Source organism: Tamandua tetradactyla, chromosome 10 (genome assembly GCF_023851605.1).
Source record: "Tamandua tetradactyla isolate mTamTet1 chromosome 10, mTamTet1.pri, whole genome shotgun sequence".
Taxonomy (NCBI): Eukaryota; Metazoa; Chordata; class Mammalia; order Pilosa; family Myrmecophagidae; genus Tamandua; species Tamandua tetradactyla.
The window spans coordinates 41206094-41227952 of NC_135336.1; the positions used below are offsets into that span (position 1 = coordinate 41206094).

Sequence of the window (21859 nt, forward strand, 5' to 3'; positions counted from 1 at the left end):
CACCAGCAAAAGATGTTGTGGCTCCTTTAACTTTGGAAGACTCTCACTGCTGGGTGTGTGGTGGAGGAAAGGTTGTAGGTTGGTTTTAATGGCTTCAAATTGTGAAACCCTGGGAACTGAATTCCTTGAGAGAGGGATTCCACCTGAGTTGCATTTCACCCCTCCCAAGGGGAAGGTTCAGGTGGTAGAGAGCCCTGAAAGCAGCCTGTTTCTGCGTTCAGGGCAGTTGCAACCTGTGTAATCCCAGCGCTGAGCCCAGAGGCAACGAAGCCTCCATAGAAACAGCCGCAGAAGGCTCTGTTTCACCCCCTTTCCTCTTTTTCAGTTAGCCCAATCTGCGACTTCCACCTTGATCAGTTTCGCCTGAGCTGAGGGCCTATTTTTAGTAGTCAGAAGTTGTTCATTAATGCCACTTTTGGTGTTAGGTTGGGCTCAGTCTCTACTACTGTTGGAGACTCTTTCCTTTCCCTCCGGGAAGTCGTCTGTGGGGGAGGGGAGCCGGCTGCCGCAGCTTGGGGGACCGCTGATCGGGGGCTCCCAGCCGGCCCGGGAAGCCATGTGTGTGGAAGGGGCTCCAGTTGCTGGCCATTGCGGCTTAGGGAACTGCTGTTCTGAGGCTCCCAGCCAGCCCGGGAAGCCGTGTGTGGGAGGGTTCCGGTCGCCCGCCGCCGCCACTTGGGGAACCGCTGTTCCGAGGCTCCCAGCCGGTCCAGGAAGCCGCGTGTGTGGAAGGGGCTCCAGTCGCCGGCTGCCACGGCTTGGGGAACCGCTGTTCTGAGGCTCCCAGCCGACCCGGGAAGCTGTGTGTGGGAGGGCCGCCACGGCTTGGGGAACTGCCGATCCAAGGCTCCCAGCCGGCCTGGGAAGCTGCGTGTGTGGAAGGGGCTCCGGTTGCCGGCCACTGTGGCTTGGGAAACCGCCGCTCCGAGGCTCCCAGCTGGCCCGAGAAGCCACGCGTGGGGGAAGGGCGCCGGCTGCCACGGCTTGGGGAACTGCCAATCCGAAGCTCCCAGCTGGCCCGGGAAGGAGGGAGGGAGGGGCTCCGGCCACCAGCCACCGCAGCCCGGGGACCTCACTGTAGTGGAGTCTCTTAGCCGGTCCAGCCAGTCCAGAATGGGGTACACTGTGTGTCTGGTCTCTGTCGTGGCTCCGGAAGCTGTTCTGTACTGTTTCTAGTTCTTTATTAGTTGTTCTGGAGGAGGAACTAAGACCCGTGCACCTTACTAAGCCGCCATCTTCCTCAATTTTATTTTTATTCTAATTTTTTGAGTAATGAAAATGTTCAAAATTTATTGTGATGATGAATGCACAACTGTAAGATGATACTGTGAAACACTGATTGTACACTTTGGATGATCATATTGTATGTGAATAAATAATATATCAATAGAATAGCTTGAAAATTTTTTTAAAAAGCTCGAGTCAGGGTGGTGCAAAGGTGGCTCAGTGGCAGAATTCTCACCTGCCAAGCCAGAGACCTGGTTTTGGATCCCAGTGGCTGCCCATGCCAAAAAAAAGCTCAAGTCAAATTCTTACAATTTATGTCTATACCTCTTCCCACCATGACCCTAATGCCCTCTTTTGGAATTAAATTAAAAATATATCTTCCTCTTGAAATAAATGTGTTTAACATTATCTTAGGGAGAAGCAAACTATCTTAGTAGAAAAGAGCTCTAGTTATGGAGTCAGAGTATCTGAGTTTGAATTCAGCCTCCTTGGACATCAGAGCATTCCCTGTTTTCATGAAAATTTAGTAAGATAATGCATGCACAGATTAATTCAAGTCTTATATATATAGTAAAGAATAAAAATCTTAGTTATTATGTATACTTATTGTGTATATTTATTATATATAGCTAAATTAATCTAGTTGGTAATGTTGAAATGACTATGCCCTTAAGCAAGGTCTCTTTTAAACAAATTGTTGTTTACTTGTATTAAATTGAGAAAGAGACCAAAGCTTACAGGAATAATGAAAATAATGAATGGCAGAATAAAATATTTGAAATTTAGATTTCAAAGATGGGGTGAGATTAGTGAGAAGAAATATAATAGGAAAAGCAAATTAAAAGACTTAAATGTCAATTTAAATGTTTAATGAGATTATCAAAAACATCTAAACATTTTAATACTACAAAAAACTCAATATTGAGATGTAGCAGTTAAGTAATAAACATAATACTGGGGTGAGTTAGTAATAATTTCGTTTACAGTAGACAACACCTATTTTGGAAGTTGTTACTTTGTGCTTGTTATACAATGTTGAGGGATTGCAGTTCGTTTTGGAAACAGCACTTTAGTGTTGACATTGAATTGAAAAAAGAAAAAAAAATACTTGACAAAGAAAAATGACCTTTGCCATATGAGAAATATAAAAATTAGATCTTGGGATTTACAGAACTAATGAATCATTTATTGAAATACAAGTATGATTCTCCATCTCAGCATATTTTTAATAGAATCTAAACATTCATTGGAGTATTTATTTATTTCAAAGTCTTAATTGATTGTCTATAGAAATCCCAACAGATTTCTGGTTATATCTTATTGGCTGGAACTGTATTATAGATATATAAATAATATATATATATATATATATATAAGTAATATATATATGACATTATATCTGTGAGAGACTCTGGAAAATAAATATTATGCAAGCAGAGTTCAGATTCTCTTAGTAAGAAAGATGAATATTGTGTAAGAAAGTAACAACATGTACTATAAATGAAGAGTAAAAGTTCAATGATAGAAGCACATATGAAATCAAGAGGTAGAAAAATTGAGCAGTATTTTCCTGAATGTCAGGGAAGACCACTAGAGAAGGTCAAAGTAAATGTGTGGTAAGAACAAACAGATCTATAGCGTGGGCTTAAGAAACAGACCCAGAGATTCCCAAATCACAGTCTTCACAATTGCCTTTCTTTCCTCAACCATGGCAGAAGGCCATCTGAGGAAGGTAAAATCCAAATGTCTTTGTATTACAGGACACCAGCCATGGTTGCAAGTGGGGTATGTGTTAGGAGGAAGTGAATAATGAAGTTTGAGACTTCCTTAGCCCTCTTCTCCCACTCAGTTTCCAGAATGCTGGCAGGCAGATATGAAACTGGAAGATTCTTCTCTCATAAATTTGACCAGACCAAGAGAAAGAGCTGAAGTTCTAAAATTGTTCTCCAATAAAACAGTTCAGTCAGATCTTCCTTCTGTGGAACCTGTAACAGAAAAAGTATCCCTATGTGTTTCCAAAAAAGCTTTTAATGTGCCACTATTAATATGAACAGATAGAGAACAAAATGTACAAGCAACTTAGGGAAGTAAATATTTTGCAGGATGAAGGAAATTTTAAGTGTTACAGCTATGCTCAGTAATAAAAAATAAAAGGAAACTTTAAAGTATGTGTTATTACTATGTTCAGTAGTAAAAAATGAAGCAATAAAATAAAAATTAAAAAATTAAAAACCTTTAGACAATTTTATAACCATATAACTTTAACCTTGGGTCCATGTGAATGAAAAACCTTCTGTCTGATACCCCCTTTATCCAGTGTATGGTTAAATGAGTAATAAAATAAAGACATGCATGGGAAAAAAACAATCTTAAGATAGAAATTTCAGAGCATGCAAGGGTAGTTCAGTGGTAGAATTCTCACCTGGTGTGCAGGAAACCCGGGTTCAAATTCTGGCCCATGCACTTCCAAGCAAACAAACAAATGAAAAACCAAACAAACAAAAAAAATTCAACAAATGGTTATGCAGTAAGGGGATGCTCACATGGAAAAAGAATGAAATGTGACACCACCATACAGCATACAAAGGAAAAAAATTTTTTAAGATAAAAAAGATAAGAAAATTGGTGGAACATTTTGAGAGATTCGACATCTGACAAATAAGAAATCCATAAAGAGATAAATAAAAGTGGAAAGTATGAAATAATAATTTCAGAAAATTCCTTAGAACTGAAGGATAGGAGTTTCCAGGTTATGCCCAGCACAACAGCTGAAAGCCAGCTGGTACAGGGGGATCTATATAATCATGCCATCTCAAGATTTCATGGTAAGGAGATTTTATATGCTTCCAAAGAGAACATGAACATGATCAGGAATTAGAAAAGTTATTAATTCTCAAACTACACTAAATCTGGAGAGGATGGAGAAATGCCTTCCAAATTTCCAGAGAAAATTATTTTGAATTGGTATCCCTATACCCAGCCAAACTATCAGTCAGGAATGAGGGTAGACTAAAGGTATTTTCAGATTTGCAATCCCTCAAATGGTTTATCTCCCATGCAGTGTTTCTTAAAGTTTCTAGTAAAGTTGCTCCACCATAATGAGAGAACAAATCAAGAAAGAGAAAAACACAGGATGCGGGAAATGGGAGCTCCAATTCAGGAAAGAGAGAAAAGGCTATCTCTAAGTTGAAGTTGAAGGTAGAGCTAAGGATCACAGAAGTTCCAAAGCATACAGCATGACCAATTCATGTGGAACAGATCAGAAACCTCTGGAGAGTTTTCCAAGAACAACTTGATACAAACTAATGGCTTTAATTATTTTTAAACAACTCAAGAGTTGTTTAAAAATTAGACAGAAAATTAATTTAATTAAAAAAATCAGTACTCTTAATACCAACTAGGTATATGAAAGACTGTTCAAGAAATGAAAAGTAGGCATAGTTTAAAATGTAGCCCAGCCAGTGTTTTTAAACATTTAATAAAGCCTTTCTGTTCTATCCAGTGACAGTCCATATGGCATTGTCCTGGGTTCCCAACATACCTTAAAGGGAAATTAAAAAAATTGTCTGGAGCCTTGATGTCCTGGAGATGAAGGAGGATGTCTTTGCAGCAGGAACCCACCCAGGTGACACCAACCTTGACTACCAAATAGAACAGTACATGTACAAAAGGAAAAGTGATGGCTTCTATGTCATAAATCTGAAGAGGATCTGGGAGATCTTACAGGTGGCCCATGCCATTGCTGCCATTGAAAATCCTGCTTATGTCAATGTCATATCCTCCTGGAATACTAGCCAGCGGGCTGCACTGAAGTTTGCTGCTTCGGTAGAGCTACCCTATTCTCCAGGACTTCATTCCTGGAAGCTTCACTAAGCAGATTCAGGCAGCTTTCCTAGAGCTGCCTCTTCTGTGGTGACTGACACCAGGGCTGAGCCCCAACCTCTCACAGAGGTCCTATGTTAACCTGCCAACCACAGTCATGTGTAACACAGATTCTCCTCCTCCATATGAACACTGCCATCTCATGCAACAAGGGAGCTCACTCTGTGGGTCTGATGTGGTGAATGCTGGCCTGGAAATTTCTGCACCTGCATAATGCCATCTTCCATGAGCACCTGAGGAGGGCATGCCTGCTTTCTACTTCTACAGAGATCCTGAAGAGACTGGAAAGGAAAAGCAGACTGCTGCTGTAAAGGCTGTGACCTAGGAGGAATTTCAGGGTGAGTGGGTACTAATCCAGCTCCTTAATTTACTGCTACACAGCCCAAGTTCCCAGACTGGTCCGAAGGCAGGTGCCACCTGTGCCTATTCAGCCGTCCCTTCTGAGCCTCTGAAGTGTTCAGTCTGCAACTGAAAACTGGGCCGCATCATCCACTGCAGCGTACCACCAAATGGGTTGGAGTGACCACCGAATGGTCATAAGCTGTTTTTCCACAGGCTCGTAAAAAGAAAATGGAAATAAGATTGCTGGAAAGTAAATATCAGTTTCTATAGAAAAAATTGTTTAACATAAAACCCAAATATTGATTGAAGTAAAGTTATTTTATAACTCCATTTGAAGCTTGGACAAATTTGTGCAGTAAGCAGTGTGAAAAAAATGTTAAGTCCACATTTCATGCAGCAGGAAATCGACAAAGTGCTTTAAAATGTTTTAAAAATAATATAACAATGTTCTTTGGCAATGTGAAGGTAAATAAACACCTACACGTGTTGAAAGTAGTTGTCTTCGGGGTGTGGAAGCAGGGGGACAAGGGAAGGACGGGTCACAGGCTGCCGCCTCGCAATTCTTATAGAAATGTTTGTCTCTTTAAACCATGAGCGTGTGTGTGTGTGTGTGTGTGTGCTTATATCTCTACATATTTGTTGAAAATAAAAACTAAATTACAAAATTAGGATCAGTGCCTCATTTGCAATACAAAGGAGTGACCCATAAGTGACAATGGGATTAGGCTTTCCCCGCCTCTCCAGAAGATTTGACTTCAAACCATATTTACCAAACTTGAAGAGATTCACTGACATTTTGCTCACATCTATAAAATATGTAAACTCTTTTTCTGCAGGTTTCATAAATGATTTCCATTACCCCTTATTTATTTCAAGATCTAGTTCAAATTTTCCTCTCTGAATTTTAAAGCACAATTGAAAAATTTTTTTCTTCTCACCTCATTATCAGTTTCTTCTTCCTTTCTCACTTGCTTTATTATTTCTAAACACTTCACTGAACTTTTTGGCACTTGGTTTGTAGAAGAGGTGATTTGTTGTTTTAGTAAATTCCTTACTGGAATTTAGAGTACAGAAAAGATCACAGAACTAGTAAAAGATAATGCGCAAGTTATTGGTGTAAGAATGTTACACCAATTGCATGTTCTCATTTCTCCCGCTTCCTCCTCTTGCTCTAGTATTTATTGTCCTGATCCTCCCTAGGAATTGCAGGTAATTCAATTTTACTAATCACCACTCTTTTTGTGTGTGTCCTGATTAAGGAAGTGATTCATTACTCCTACTATTTTACCGTGAAATGAGAACCAATAAAACAAGCTCTAAATGATCAGTGAATCCAGGGGACCAATAGCAAATGACAGCCCTTTAAAAGAGGCTAAGCTTATTATCATTGTGTCAATAATGTGCCTAAAGAATTTCCAAGCCAAGGTGGTCCTTTCTATTTCTCTAAGAGTTAAACATACATATACACAGAGCCATATGCAAAGAAATTCTGAAGTATTAACACATAAACCACTGCATAAATGTTCCATCTATTTCTTGGTCTCTCTAGCTCTCCCTCTCTCTCTCTCTCTATATATATATATACACACATATATGTATAAATATGTATATATGCATGTATGTATATGTATGCACACACATATATGCATATTTATACATTTATATTTATATATACTACATTTGATCCAAGCCATAGGTTTTACCTATGTTACGATGGAGTTCCAGTACATGAAAAGAGAGCAATTGGTCTGGCCAGGTCAATATCAACTTGGTAAGTTTTCCACCATTGTTTGCCAAGAGATATAATTCTATACCAGTTGCTTTTAAGACAATTAAAATAGTTTTTTTCAGTAGACCATTGAGTTAACTCCGTGGTTTGGGATTGTTTAACCACAAGAGTATAGTATTTGCTACCTTTTGCATTTATCACTGACTTTTCCACAGTGTACGTAGTCTGATAGCAGAGCAGTCAGACTCCTGGTCTTCTAACAAAGAAGTAGAAGTCACATCTTAGTCAGCCAAGGGCAGAGCAAACAAGCTAAGCTTAGTCAGTTCAACTGCATCTTGGCACACTTAGAATCTTGAGCAAGTGACACATGGAGAGAAAAGCATGTTAGAATTTCCACTTTATAGTGGGGTGCATCTCATTACCAGACCAGGTCAGTTTCCTAGTGCTTTGGAGCTGTCTTGGCTCTTCCAGTCTCCAAGTTTAGTTCTGTAGCCTCCCTATCTACTCAGTGTAGCCATAGTATTCTTTCACCAAACTTTTTTGTTTAGCTTAGCCAAGGTCATTTATTGTTGCTGACAATTGAAAACATGAGTGATACCAAGAACATTTTGCAAAAATTTATTTGAGGTATAACTAAGAAAATACAGTTACCACACACTATTTCTTATTGTAAAAACTACCCTTTGTTATTATATGTGCCCTCAAAAAACAAATTACTTTAATATTAATCTTCAGAGAAAGAATGTAACAATAAGAACTTTATGATGAGTGGAGAGAATATGATTGGAAGTAAATCACTTTTTGTTTAAATTGGGCCCAATATTTGCTCTACCTTTTTAATGATGCCACATCTCATCATTTCTTGAGAACTTCATTAGTGATTATTTATGTTCCACTGGGGGTACCTATGTAGTTAATTGATAATCACACAATTTTTGGTGAATGGACAAATGGAATCCTGAATTTAACAATGATATAAATAAAAATAACACAAAAATTAATCAGTGGCCTGGTTACAAGAAGTTTTATAATATGAATAGAAATTTTTAGAAGTTGTTTTATGATGTTTCTATAAATATCAGTTATCCTGGCTGCTGGAGTCAATCAGTTTCTAACTGTTAAAACTTAACACATTTTAATGTAAGCACTTTCTTAAATTTGTTTTGATTTTGTATCTGTAGGGTCTCACATATTTATTTAATGAATGAATGGGTGGACAGAAAAGTCAATAAAATTAAATCATTATTTTTTCTAGTCATACCTTTTATTTGCATTATCATTCTTTCCTAACATATCTTTATATCTATAGCTTATATTAAGGCAGAGATAGGCAAATGATTTATGTAGAGTTAGAAAATAAAATATCTTAGGCTTTGTATCCCATAAGATGTCTGTTGCAGCTACTCAGCTCTGCCCTTGTAGTACAAAAGCAACCATAAATAGTATATAAGCAAATGAGAATGACTGTGTACCAATAACATGTCCATTATAGACACTAAAATTTAAAGTTCATATATTTTCATGTGTTACACATTATTATTCTTTTGATTTTTTTTCTTCCATTTAAAAATGTAAAATCCATTCTTAGCTGGAAGGCTTTTGAAAGCAGGAAGCAGGCCAGATATGTAACACAAGCTGTAGTTAGCCAAATCCTTTGTTAAGATATATATTTTTTTAATTTAAAGTAGAAACAAATAATTTCCTGTAGTTACCAACATAATCATATGGCAAATAAAAGATATATCTATGAGAATCTGGAGTATCACTTTAGTATAAATGAAACTAGTATGGTAAATTTGAAATCCAATAAACGAAATATGGTAAATTTGATCCGATATCATGGTTTCAGTGTTGTGGCAATGATGTTTATTAAAACTCTATGGATTTTTCACAGTTCACAATAGTTGCCAAAACACACATGAACATATGCACACATACACACACACACACACAAAGCTGTTATTATCTCATTTCTTTCAGTCTTAATGAAAGCCTTAATCATTTTTGGTTCTTCCCTCTCCCTGCAGCTTCCCCATCCTTCGAAGCCAATCAATTCCCAAACCTTGTCAGGTTTTCTTTCTTCAAGTCTTACATGTCTTCTTTTCTATTTCCTCTCACTGTGTAGTTCACAGCCTCATCAATGGTTATAGTTTGTGAAATAAACATTTTATATACTCTATTTCTCTTCTGTCAATCACCTGTCACTATAATCCTCTGAACTGTGAAGATGATACAAATAGGGACTCTCATTAGAAAACTGCCACACTGTCTTTTCCCTTACAAGGACAGACATAGGGCATTTGTCAAAATTACAAGACAAGTAGCTTAGAAATAAATACAAAGAAAAGTGTTTCCAATGCCATAGGTCATGACAGAAAACAGATTGCATGGCTGGGTTCCACTTAACTCAAACTTGTTATTCATAGAATTTGCAACTGAGTCATTTGAAAAGAGGGGAAAATCAAGATGGTAGGCAAAAATTTACTACTACAGGGATCAGAAGAATATTTCAATTATTTCTCTCTGTGTTTTTAGATTTAATTATACAAGTTTCTTTATGCAAATGTCTTCTGATTTGATTCCAAAAATGAGAGGTTAATATTCAGGTACCAGAATATTATTTCAGAAGTTTCTACTATTCCCTGAGCTTCACCCAAGTTAGAAAATATAATCTGATGTGAAGTAAACGGCAACCAGCGAATCTTTTAGGTCCAATTCCAGAACACCACACTATTACTTTTTTAATTCTCTGTATTCATCTATAAATGTTAACCTCTTTATAAAATGCCAGTTAGATCCAAGGAATAGAAGTCACCACAGGCTGTCAGACGGCTGTGATACAATGAACACGCCAAAGACTGTCTGCCCCAATGTCCTTTCTGCCCCAAAAGGACAAGTGAAGTTTTCAAGACAAGTGACCACATCTTGAGCTTAACCTGTCTCTAAAAAACATTTGCTTCAATTCTGCCTCAATGTAGCTCTGAACTTGGAGTTCTTCACTGCCAGCCTTGATTCCCATTTTTGTACGTTTGGGCTTTGTATTCACAGATGAACTTTTCTTTCTGGGGGGATCTTGGCTTTATACCACAGAGTATTTTCTGGCTTTCTAATTTGCCTCTGGTAAAACTTTTCTACCCCAGAGCTAGCACAAATAACTCAATCTTCCTGACTTCCCTTTGCTAGTCTGTGCCTAGACCTGCAATTCATAATCACTCCTAAAACCCTATGAAGAAGTATCACCATAAAAAGAAAACAGTTTGTAGGAAGCATGTGTTGGATTTTCATCATTCTCCCTTTGTGTCATAATTGCCATCTGAAAAGAAGCAGAAAGAAAAAACTGGAAACATGACCAATACTATCATTTATTTAATTTTTGGTGGTATGAATAAAGTCTTAGAAAGCATATTTTCAAATTTCTAGATGACTCCATTCTAGATTATCTGACTAACATTAAAGGTAATAAAATTAATATTCAAATATCTTTGAATGAATATTAAAATATCTTTGAGTGATGGTTAAAGGACTTATTTTAATTTCCCCTTTTTTTCCTTGCATGGATTCTAAACATTTTCTATAAGACATGTATCCATTTTTTAAATAAGAAGCAGTTCTTTTAAATGATGCTAAAATGATCAGAAGGGTTAGTACATTGGACTAAATGCAAGATAATATCCAAAAAGAGATATGAAAAGTACTACATTTTTGTTTTATTTAAAAAAAAAATCTGTTATAAAAATATAAAATGGTGAAGACACAGCTTGTCCACTGGAAAGGACAGAACTTATCAGCTGTCAATAAAGTAGAAAAAATCTGGACGTGATAGATACACAAGGTGGCTTGAAAATAAGAAAACATTGATGATTACAAGATGAATTAATACAAATATGGTCTCTGTTAACAGACAAAAGTGGTGAATTCTTTTGCCCGTGTTCTCAAATGACCATTTTCTGAGACACCAGGTGTCCGGGACTTCTCGCTCAGCTTCTGGTCCCCGGCCGGCGGAGGGAACAGGAGGGAGAGAGAGACAGACGCAGACAAACCGACTCAAGTGACAGACACGGGTTCGAGACACGCTGCAGTTGTGAGCACAGACCTTTACTGGAGCTAAGCTTGCAAGCTCTGTTACAAATTCCGCGCGGGACAGAATACCCCGCGGGGGAACAACCTCTATGCGGCCGTCAGGTACGGCTCCCTATGGGTCGTCTCCACCCACCCTGTCCGGGGAACCTCTTATATACTGTGCCCAAACCCAATAGGTTAGTGCCACGTATACAGAGGTGATTGGAAGATAGGGTTGGTGGGCGCGTGCGTCATACGCGGAAACAGGATGCGGGCGCCATCTTGACTCACTCGATGGGCGGGGGGAACTCTAGAGCAGGCCGCAGCGTGTCCACTAGGCCAGACCCGGGAGGCGGCTCTCCACATCTCCCCTTTTTTTATTTATTTTGACCCAGTGTCTCCATTGATGAGTGTGCTCCCGTGGGCCTGAGTGGCCCACTACATGTTTTGGTGCTTTGGGGAGTCTGGACTAGGCTTGCTAGGCACCAACCAGAATGCCACCTCATATAGAGACCGGAGAGCCCGTGAGCTGGAAACCACGTGACTCTCCCTGCAGTGCTTTGCCTCGCAACTGGGTTATGAGGGGGGGCAGGAGAGCGGCAACCAGAATCGAGAGTGTCGCTAGGTGTCTCTGTGCAATGGCTGGAGTCTAGTCTGGCCAGGACTGCGACTTCGCCTGAGAGATCAGCCTACGACCAAAATTATGACTGCTGGTGCCGCCTTTTATACCCGGGACACAGCCATGGGCCTTGCAGCGGGTCTTGCTTTCGAGCGTCCCGCCCTGAGTGGCCGGGATGGGTCATACGGTGAAATGGGGGGACTGGGCAGCAGGGCGGTCGTTGTCAGGAGCACCAGGGGCGAGTGACATAGCCAACATGGTAGTAACACGCAATTGCTGCTGTGTCTGGAACAAGCGTTCTAACAAGCATTTAACAGTGACTAATCCCACTAATAGTCCCACCGCTACGAGAATCCAAGTAGTCAAATTGGGCCAAGAGAACCAAGAGGTGACTCGGTTCCACAGACTTTGTACAGTCTCGCCCAGTTTGGAAAGGTCGAAGGCAACGGGGGTTAACTTGATCTTCCCAAGCACTTTAAGGTCTGATTCCACCTGTTGGGAGAGTGGGGGGTATTAAAACTGGTCCCCCTTCTAAACAATCGAAGGGTGACCGGCGTTTTCGTTGCCATCTCGTCAGTCGCCGCCGTCATCAGCAGAGTTGGAGGCCTGATCTGATGGTTCAGGTTGAAGGCTTGTTGGTTTTTTGGGCAACAGCTCCGTGGCCTCCTCGGGCGATGTCACGGTTCTCACCAGTCTTTCCGGAACCCACACTGGTTGACGTCCTGGCTCCTGGGGAAAAACACAAACAGAGCCTCTGGCCCAGCTGAGCACGGGGTCAGGGCCTTGCCACTGTCCCGACAGGACATCCTTCCATCGGACTAGACCTCTATGTGGAGGACTCGGAGTGGTGTGTTGAAGGGCAGGTGTCATTCCCTGTGAATTTTCATTTAAAAAATTGTACGTAAACAAGGCTATAGACAGTTGAGCCTTTGGGGACAGGCCGTGACCTATTCCCCCTTTCTGTTTCTTTAGTAAGTCTTTGAGAGACCTGTGAGCTCTCTCAATGACTCCTTGTCCTTGAGGGTTGTAAGGGATGCCATGTTTTAATTGTACTTCCATATTATCACAAAATTTTTGGAAGGTTCTACTAGTGTAAGCAGGTCCATTATCTGTCTTTAATATTTTTGGCTTACCCCACGCTGCCCAAGCGGCAAGGCAGTGTGCAATGACTTGGTGGACTTTTTCTCCTGTCTCAGCAGAGGCAAATAATATCTGAGAACATGTGTCTACTGACACATGCAGGTATTTAATTTTACCATACTCTGAATGATGAGTGACATCCATTTGCCAAATGTCTCCTGGGATGAGGCCCTTAGGGTTAACTCCAACCGAAGGGACTGCTCTTTGTTCTGCACAATCCCTGCAGGCTCGGACTATATCTCTAGCCGCTGCACGCGGAATACTAAACCGCTTAGCTAGGGTACCTGCATTGATATGAAATTTGGCATGGAACTCTCGGGCTTGCTGATATGGTGTCAGCGCGGGGAAGACGTGTGGCTGTCGAGTGGCCACATCTACTATGTGATTTCCTTGTGTCATGGGACCAGGCAGGCCTGTATGGGCGCTAATATGAGTTGTGTAAAAGGGATGTTGTCTAGCACGTATTGTCTCTTGAAGCTCGAGAAAGAATGTGCTCACTGTGGAGGAACATTTTATAATGCCCACAGTTTCTAAAATTTGTAGAGAATTTACGACGTACAAGGAATCAGAAACAATATTCAGGGGGCCGGCAAATTCTCTCAGGACTGTAATAATGACTTGTAATTCTACCCACTGAGGTCTTTTCGATTGGAATAATACTGTTTTGGGAGTATCCCCTTCCATATAATATGCTCCTGAACCGGAGCTGGAGCCATCCGTGTACACGGTGAGGGCGCTCGCTAGTGGCTTAGGCGAAGTTACTTTAGGAAAAATTACTGGGTGTCGAGTAACAAACTGCAAAAGGGGGGCTTTTGGGAATTGATTGTTAATGCTTCCTAGAAATGTACACCGGAGGATGGCCCATTGATCTATGCACCCAGTGAGTATCTCAAGTTGCTGGGAAGAGTAAGGTACTCTGAGGTTTTCAGGTTGCTGGCCGAAATGTTGTATGGCCCTTTTAATTGATTCTAAGGCCAGATCTGCAACAGCTGTAGGATAGTGCTCTAGGACCTTTTTTGGGGAAACTCCAGGGTGAACCCAGAGTAATGGTTCTTGCTGCCATAGCACTGCCGTGGGCTGTAACTCTGTCGGCAGCACGCAGGCTTCAAAAGGCTCACTGGGGTTTATTCTTTTCAGAGTAGCGCTGCTGAGCGCCTGCTCCACTCGGGGGAGCCCTTGCCTACCATCCACCGGAAGGCGCCGCGTCTCTAGGGGCGCAGCGGTAGGCGCGGGCGGGGCGGAGGGCAGCGGGGGCGAGACCGGGAGCCCCCCCAGATCAATCAGCAGAGGTGCGCCTGCACTCTCGGCCTCGTCACCATCTGACTCTGAGTCAGAGTCGTCTGAACTAGCGCCAGACTCTGGCGGCTTACAAGTGGGCGGCTCACTTTCACAGGAGCCGTCCGCTAAAAGGGTCTTTAAGGGCGCTAACAAAGGTAAACTTCCAGACTGCCCCATGTTTGCAGTCGGCACTGTACTTTAATCACTCGGAGAGCTCTTCCGAGTCCCCGGGGCTACCTGAAAGCCCGCGGGCCTTAACTCTCACGTAATAAGAAGTACTCACCTTCTCGCGGTGATCAGGCGCGGGAAGTCTGCTGCGAGCTCAGGATGCACGTCCTTCTCAGTTCAAGAAGAGACAGTACGGCTCTCCTTGCAGAAGAGGTGTCGAGAGAGGAGGATCCCCGTACGGGCCACCACTTGTCCGGGACTTCTCGCTCAGCTTCTGGTCCCCGGCCAGCGGAGGGAACAGGAGGGAGAGAGAGACAGACGCAGACAAACCGACTCAAGTGACAGACACGGGTTCGAGACACGCTGCAGTTGTGAGCACAGACCTTTACTGGAGCTAAGCTTGCAAGCTCTGTTACAAATTCCGCGCGGGACAGAATACCCCACGGGGGAACAACCTCTATGCGGCCGTCAGGTACGGCTCCCTATGGGTCGTCTCCACCCACCCTGTCCGGGTAACCTCTTATATACTGTGCCCAAACCCAATAGGTTAGTGCCACGTATACAGAGGTGATTGGAAGATAGGGTTGGTGGGCGCGTGCGTCATACGCGGAAACAGGATGCGGGCGCCATCTTGACTCACTCGATGGGCGGGGGGAACTCTAGAGCAGGCCGCAGCGTGTCCACTAGGCCAGACCCGGGAGGCGGCTCTCCACAACCAGGGTTTCAAAAAGAGAAAAAGTTTATTTCTAAACATAAAACAGGAGATCAGATGGCCTATTAACCCCAAAAATCTGCTCCCTCTGAACTGCAGCAATTCTGATAGTTTTATAACATTAAATGATGGTCAGGTTTTAGGATAATGAATACAGTGACCCAGAAGATGTAATCTGAGGTGATTTAAATATTAAGCACACACAGATTGATTACATGCTTAGTCACAGAACATATATAAGAAAATGGTGGCCTTAGTATGATAACTGGTATGATCTGTAGTATAATAATGAGGTATAAGTGACTTATAGGTTAAAGTCTAAACTACTGCACATGTCAGGTGGGCCCATTTTGGTTATATTCAGTTATCAAGATAACTTTAGACTTGGGTTGGGTTAATTCTGGGCTGGCCTAAGACCTTTCATTAATAAACATTAGGGCTGTCTTTATTGATCACAGGAGTCTAAAGTTGCAAAACTGAACAAATGGGTACAAGTGAAGGTTAAGCAAAAGGTTTTACAAATCACAAGGGCAAAAGTTAAAGGCTATATAATCATTATCAGAGATCTAGGCAGCTGGATGATGGTTACAAGATTTTTGGTATATCCTTCTGTCTACTCCAATGTACTAGAAAGTAAAAAAAGAACGTCTATATAATAATTCAATAATCATAACTATAATGTAAATCTTAATTTCTCCATTACATACCCAAATAAAAGAAACAATGAAAAAAGACACTTAACATATGTCTATGTTAAGACATATTTGAATATGGATATACTCTGAACTTCACTCATGATACAAGAATAAAAAATTAAAATTAAATTGAAATATATTAACCTTTCTGATGGTTAAGATCAAAGAGTCCAATAGCTTGAGAGTAGCCCTGCTCTGCAGAAAAATTAGACAAGGGACAGGAGGGTGACTGAGGAGGCAATTTGGGAGTGTGTCTGACCTGGGAGAGCCTTCTGCACCACATGTAGCAGCCCTGGTTCAGAGGCCAAGGAATAGAGAGGCAGAAAGCTGGAGCCTGGGGCAGAGGTGCAAAGCCACAGAGCCCGCAGGAGTGCATGGACAGGAATGCGGGGACCAGGAAGTAACCTAGGCCACGTTCCTTGGGTGCGTTACCCTCACTAGAGCAGCCCCGTGACCAGAAACTCACCCCACACCCCATACAACAGAACCTCATCATCCACTCCCATTTCCCCACCCCACCGGCCTCCAGTGCACATACCTGCCCCACATCCCCACCCCAGGTGCAGCGCAACCCACCTCTCCTGCACACCTCCCGAGCATTATTTCCCCCTCCCTCTTCTCTGCAGGCAATTGCCAGCACATTAAGGTTGTGTGTACTAAGTTCCATACCTAAGCTACCCCTGCCCCATGCCCAAATTGTCACACAGCCTCACCCTCCCTCCCTGATATCACAGCATCCATTTACAACACTCTCAAGCCCACACATGTACATGAGCCCTAATCATATAATTCAATTCTAGGAACCACACTTTACAATAGTCCTAAAACTGCAATTGCACACAGCCCTCAGCCTCATTTTCCAGCTCTGAGAATGTGCCAACCAGCACAGCCGGGTCACATCTTCCCCTAATCCATGAAGGTATAACACCAACCTGCTGCCACAGCTCTATACATGTGCCCAAAGGGTCCCATGCCTTAGACCAGTGCTACGTCCCCCAGACCGGTGCATCCGCACAGCTACATCCTCCCTGGCCTCTGGGCATCCATGTTCACAAGCGTCAGTGTAACATCCCCAACCTGCACCCATACCTGCCCTGAAACAAATCACTGTACTGAGTGCTCCACCTCGTGCCCTGCTCCCTGTTGTACAACCATCCCATGAGCACAAGGTCTTAGACTACTGAAAGAAATCAACTCCCAAAGTAAATCAGTCAAGATATTTACATGCCACAAAGACAGCAGAAGCTCACTAAGCATATCACAATGCAGACAGATATAGCCCTGACTAAAGACCAAATTAAACCACCAGAGGAGACACAAACATTGGAACAACTAATCAAAGATGTCCATGCAACTCTACTTGATAAAATAAGTGGGATAGCAAATGACTATAAAGGTGATCAAGAAGACAGTAGAAGAGCACCAAAAGGAATTTGAAAGAATAAATAGAAAAATAGCAGAAATCACAGAGATTTAAGACTCTGTTGACCAAATAAAAAACATACTAGAGGCACACAACACCAGATTTGAAAAGATAGAAGGAAGAATAAGTGATATAGAGGACAAGATAATTGACTTTGAAGACTCAAAACAGCAAATGGCAAAAAAAGAAAAAATGAAATGGGAACTCAGGGAAATGATAGACAAAACAAAGTGCACAAATATAAGAATCATTGGTGTCCCAGAAGGAGAAAAGAGGAGCAAAGGGCCATGAAGAGTAATTGAGGATATAATGGGGGAAAGAAATCCAAACAGAATAAATCCAAATAGGCCTTCCCCAAAGCACATACTAATCAGCCTGTCAAATGTTGAAGAGAAGCAGAAAATCCTGAAAGCAGCAAGAGAAAAACAATCTATTTACATACAAGGGAAATCAAATAAGAAGGAGTTCAGACTACTCAACTAGCACCTAACTAGGCAAGAAGGCAGTGGTACGATATATTCAAGATCCTGAAAAAGAAAAAATTTCCAGCCAAAAATTCTGTACCCAACCAAATTGTCCTTCAAAATTGAGGGAGAGATAAAAATTTTCAAGACAAATCCTGAAAGAATTTGTCAACAAGAGACCAATCCTACAAGAAATACTAAAAGGAGTTCTGCTGGCTAAAAAAAAAAAGACAGGAGAGGGAAGTCTGGAAGAGGGTACAGAACTGAAGAGTACCACTAAGGGTAAGGTAAATTAAATAGCACAAAGAGAAAGAGGGAAAAGAATATACAGATCTGACAAATAAATTTTAAAAAGGTAAGGTGATGGAATCAAGAAACACCTTTTCAGTAATAACTTTGAGTGTTAACAGACTAAACTTACCAATTAAAAGATACAGATTGGAAAAATGGATTAAGAAACAATCCAGCTTATGCTATTTACAAGAGACTAATTTTAGATACAAGGATACAAATAGATTGAAAGTGAAAAAGGTCTTCCACACAAGTTGTAACCAAAAGAAAGCAGGAATAGTTATACTAATATTGGACAAAATAGACTTCAAATGTAAAGACAACATAGACAAAGAAGAACACTGTATACTAATTAAAGGGTCAATTTACCAAGAAGATATAACAATCATAAATGTTTATGCTCCCAATAAAAGAGCTCCAAAGTATATGAGACAGACATTGGCAAAACTGAAGGAAGCAATAGATGTGTCAACAAAAATAGGAGGAGACTTCAATACACCACTCTCCTCTATAGATAGAACAAGCAAACAAAAGATCAACAAGGAAATTGAGAAGTTAAATAACTTGATACATGAATCAGATCTAACAGACATATATAGGTCATTGCACCCCAAAGTACAAGGTTAAACATTCTTCTCTAGTGTGCATGGAACATTCTCCAGGAGAGATCATATGCTGGGACACAAAACAGGTCTTTATAAATGTAAAAATATTGAAATTAGTCAAAGCACTTTCTTTGAGCACAACGTGATGAAGCTGGATCTCAATAACCACCAAAGACTGAGAACATTCACAAATATCCAGAGATAAAATAACATTCTCTTAAACAACCAGTGGATCAGAGAAGAAATTGCTAGAGAAATCAGTAGCCATCTAGAGATGAATGAAAATGAGAATACAACTCAGAACTTATGGGATGTAGCAAAGGCTGTGCTGAGAGTGAAATTTATTGCCCTAAAAACCTATATTAAAAAAACAAGAAAGAGAAAAAATTGAAGATTTATCAGTAAACATGGAAGAACTTGAGAACCCCAAAGCAAATAGGAGAAGATAAATAGCAAAGATAAATGAATGGAGAACAAGAGAACAATACAAAGAGTCAATAAAATAAAAAGTTTGTTCTTTGAGAAAACCTATAAAATTGATGGGCCACTGGGTGGGCCGCGGTGGCTCAGCGGGCAAAGTGCTTGCCTGCTATGCCGGAGGACCTCGGTTCGATTCCCGGCCCCAGCCCATGTAACAAAAACGGAGAAACAGAATACAATAAAACAAGAAAATGTTTAAAAATGTTTCCCTTTCTTCCTTCCTTCCTTCCTTCTATCCTTCCTTCCTTCTCTCTGTCTTTCCTTTAAAAAAAAAAAAAAAAAAAAAAAAAAAAAAAAAAAAAAATTGATGGGCCACTAGCAAGACTGACAAAGACAAGAAGAGAGAGGATGCAAATAAACAAAATCAGAAATGAGAAGGGGTGCATTACCATAGACCCTGAAGAAATTAAAAAAAAAAAATAAGAAGATACTATGAACAACTATATGCCAACAAACAAGACAACTTAGAGGAAATTGTCAAATTCCTGGAGACACACAAACAACCCACACTGACTCAGGAAGAAATAGAAGATCTCAACAAACCAATCACAAGTAAAAAGATTTAATCAGTCATCAAAAATCTTCCTACAAAGAAAATCCCAGGGCTAGATGACTTCACAGGGGAATTTCATCAAACATTCCAGAAAGAACTAACACAAATCCTGCTCAAATTTTTCCAAAAAATTGAGGAAAAAGGAATTCTACCTCATTCATTTTATAAAGCTAATATCATTTTAATATCAAAAGCGGGTAAAGATGGTATAAGAAAGAAAAACTACAGGCCAATCTCCCTAATGAACATAGATGCAAAAATTCTCAATAAAATATTAGCAAATAGAATCCAACAGCACGTTAAAAGAATTATACACCATGACCAAGTGAGGTTTATACCAGGAATGCAAGGATGGTTCAACACAAGAAAATCAATTAATGTAATACAGCACATTAACAAATCAAAAAGGAAAAATCATGACCATCTCAATTGATTCTGAAAAAGGAGTCAACAAAATTCAGCATCCTTTTCTGGTTAAAAACACTCGAAAAGATAGGAATCAAAAGTAATTACCTCAATATGATAAAGGGAATATATGAAAAACTAATTGCCAGCATTGTACTCAATGAAGAGAGACTGAAAACCTTACCACTAAGATCAGGTACAAGACAACGATTGTCACCACTATTATTCAACATCGTGCTAAAAGTTCTAGCTAGAGCACTCAGACAGGACAAAGAAATAAAAGGTATCCAAATAGAAAGGCAGAGGTAAAACTGTCATTATTTGCAGATGATATGATACTATACTTGGAAGATCCTGAGAAATCTACAGCAAAGTTACTTAAGCTAATAAATTCAGCAAGGGGTTAGGATATAAAATTGATGTGCAAAAATCAGTAGCATTTCTATACAGAAGCAATGACCTAGCTGAGGAGTCAGTAGAGGAAAAAATTCCATTCAAAACACCAACTAAAAGAATCAAACACTTGGGAATGAACTTAAATTAGGGATATAAAGGACCTCTACACAGAAAACTACATAACATTGCTAAAAGAAATCAAAAGAGATCTAAATAGGTGGAAGGGCATTCCTTGCTCATGGATAGGAAAGCTAAATACAGTTAAGATGAAAATTCTCTCCAAATTGATCTACAAATTCAACATAATACCAACCAAAATTCCAATGACCTACTTTGAAGATTTTGAAAAACTAACTACCAAATTCATCTGGAAGGGATAGAGAACCCGAATAGCTAAAAGCTAAAAAAAGAAGAACTAAATGGGAGGATTAACACTCACTGACTTTAAAACCTATTATAAAGTCATAGTGGTCAAAACAGCATGGTACTGGCACAAAGACAGGAGCATTGACTAATGGAATCGAATCAGAATGCAGAAGTAGATCACCAAAACTATAGTCAACTGATTTTGACAAAGCCCCCAAATCCTCTGAACTGGGATAAAATAGTCTTTTCAATAATTGGGCATGGAAGAACTGAATATCAATACCTAAGAGAATGAAAGAGGACCCCTACAAAAAATTAACTCAAAGTGGATCAAACACCTAAATATGAGAACCATATTTAGCTTCTAGAAGAAAATGTAAGGAAACATCTTCAAGACCTAGGAATAGGAGGTAGCTTCCCTAATCTTTACACCCAAAGCACAAGCAACAGAAGAAAAAATAGATAAATGGGAACTCCTCAAAATCAAATGTTTCTGCACCTCAGAAGACTTTGTCAAAAAGGTGAAGAGGCAGGCAACTCAATGGGAGAAAATATTTGGAAATCACATGTTGGACAAAGATTTGATTTCCTGTATACAAAAAGAAATCATACAACTCAACGACAAAAGAACAAACAACCCAATTATAAAATGGGCTAAAGATATGAATAGGCTTTTTTTTTTTTTTTAAAGGAAAGACAGAGAGAAGGAAGGAAGGATAGAAGGAAGGAAGGAAGGAAGAAAGGGAAACATCTCCAAACATTTTCTTGCTTTATTGTATTTTGTTTTTCCGTTTTTGTTACATGGGCTGGGGCCGGGAATCGAACCGAGGTCCTCCAGCATAGCAGGCAAGCACTTTGCCCGCTGAGCCACCGCGGCCCGCCCCGAATAGGCTTTTTTTGAAGAGCAAATACTGATGGCTCAAAAGCACATGAAGACATTCTCATTTTCATTGGCTGTGGGGGAGGTGCGTATTGGGACTGTGGCTGCTGTTGGATGGCCAGTGACTGTGAATGTTGGGGTAGGG

General features: G+C 40.5%; 1 pseudogene; it reads left to right on the top strand.

Annotated features, from left to right (window-relative positions):
* The first annotated feature begins 2935 nt into the window (after positions 1-2935).
* Positions 2936-5649, top strand: LOC143647639 (small ribosomal subunit protein uS2 pseudogene; annotated as a pseudogene).
* Positions 5650-21859: the final 16210 nt, after the last annotated feature.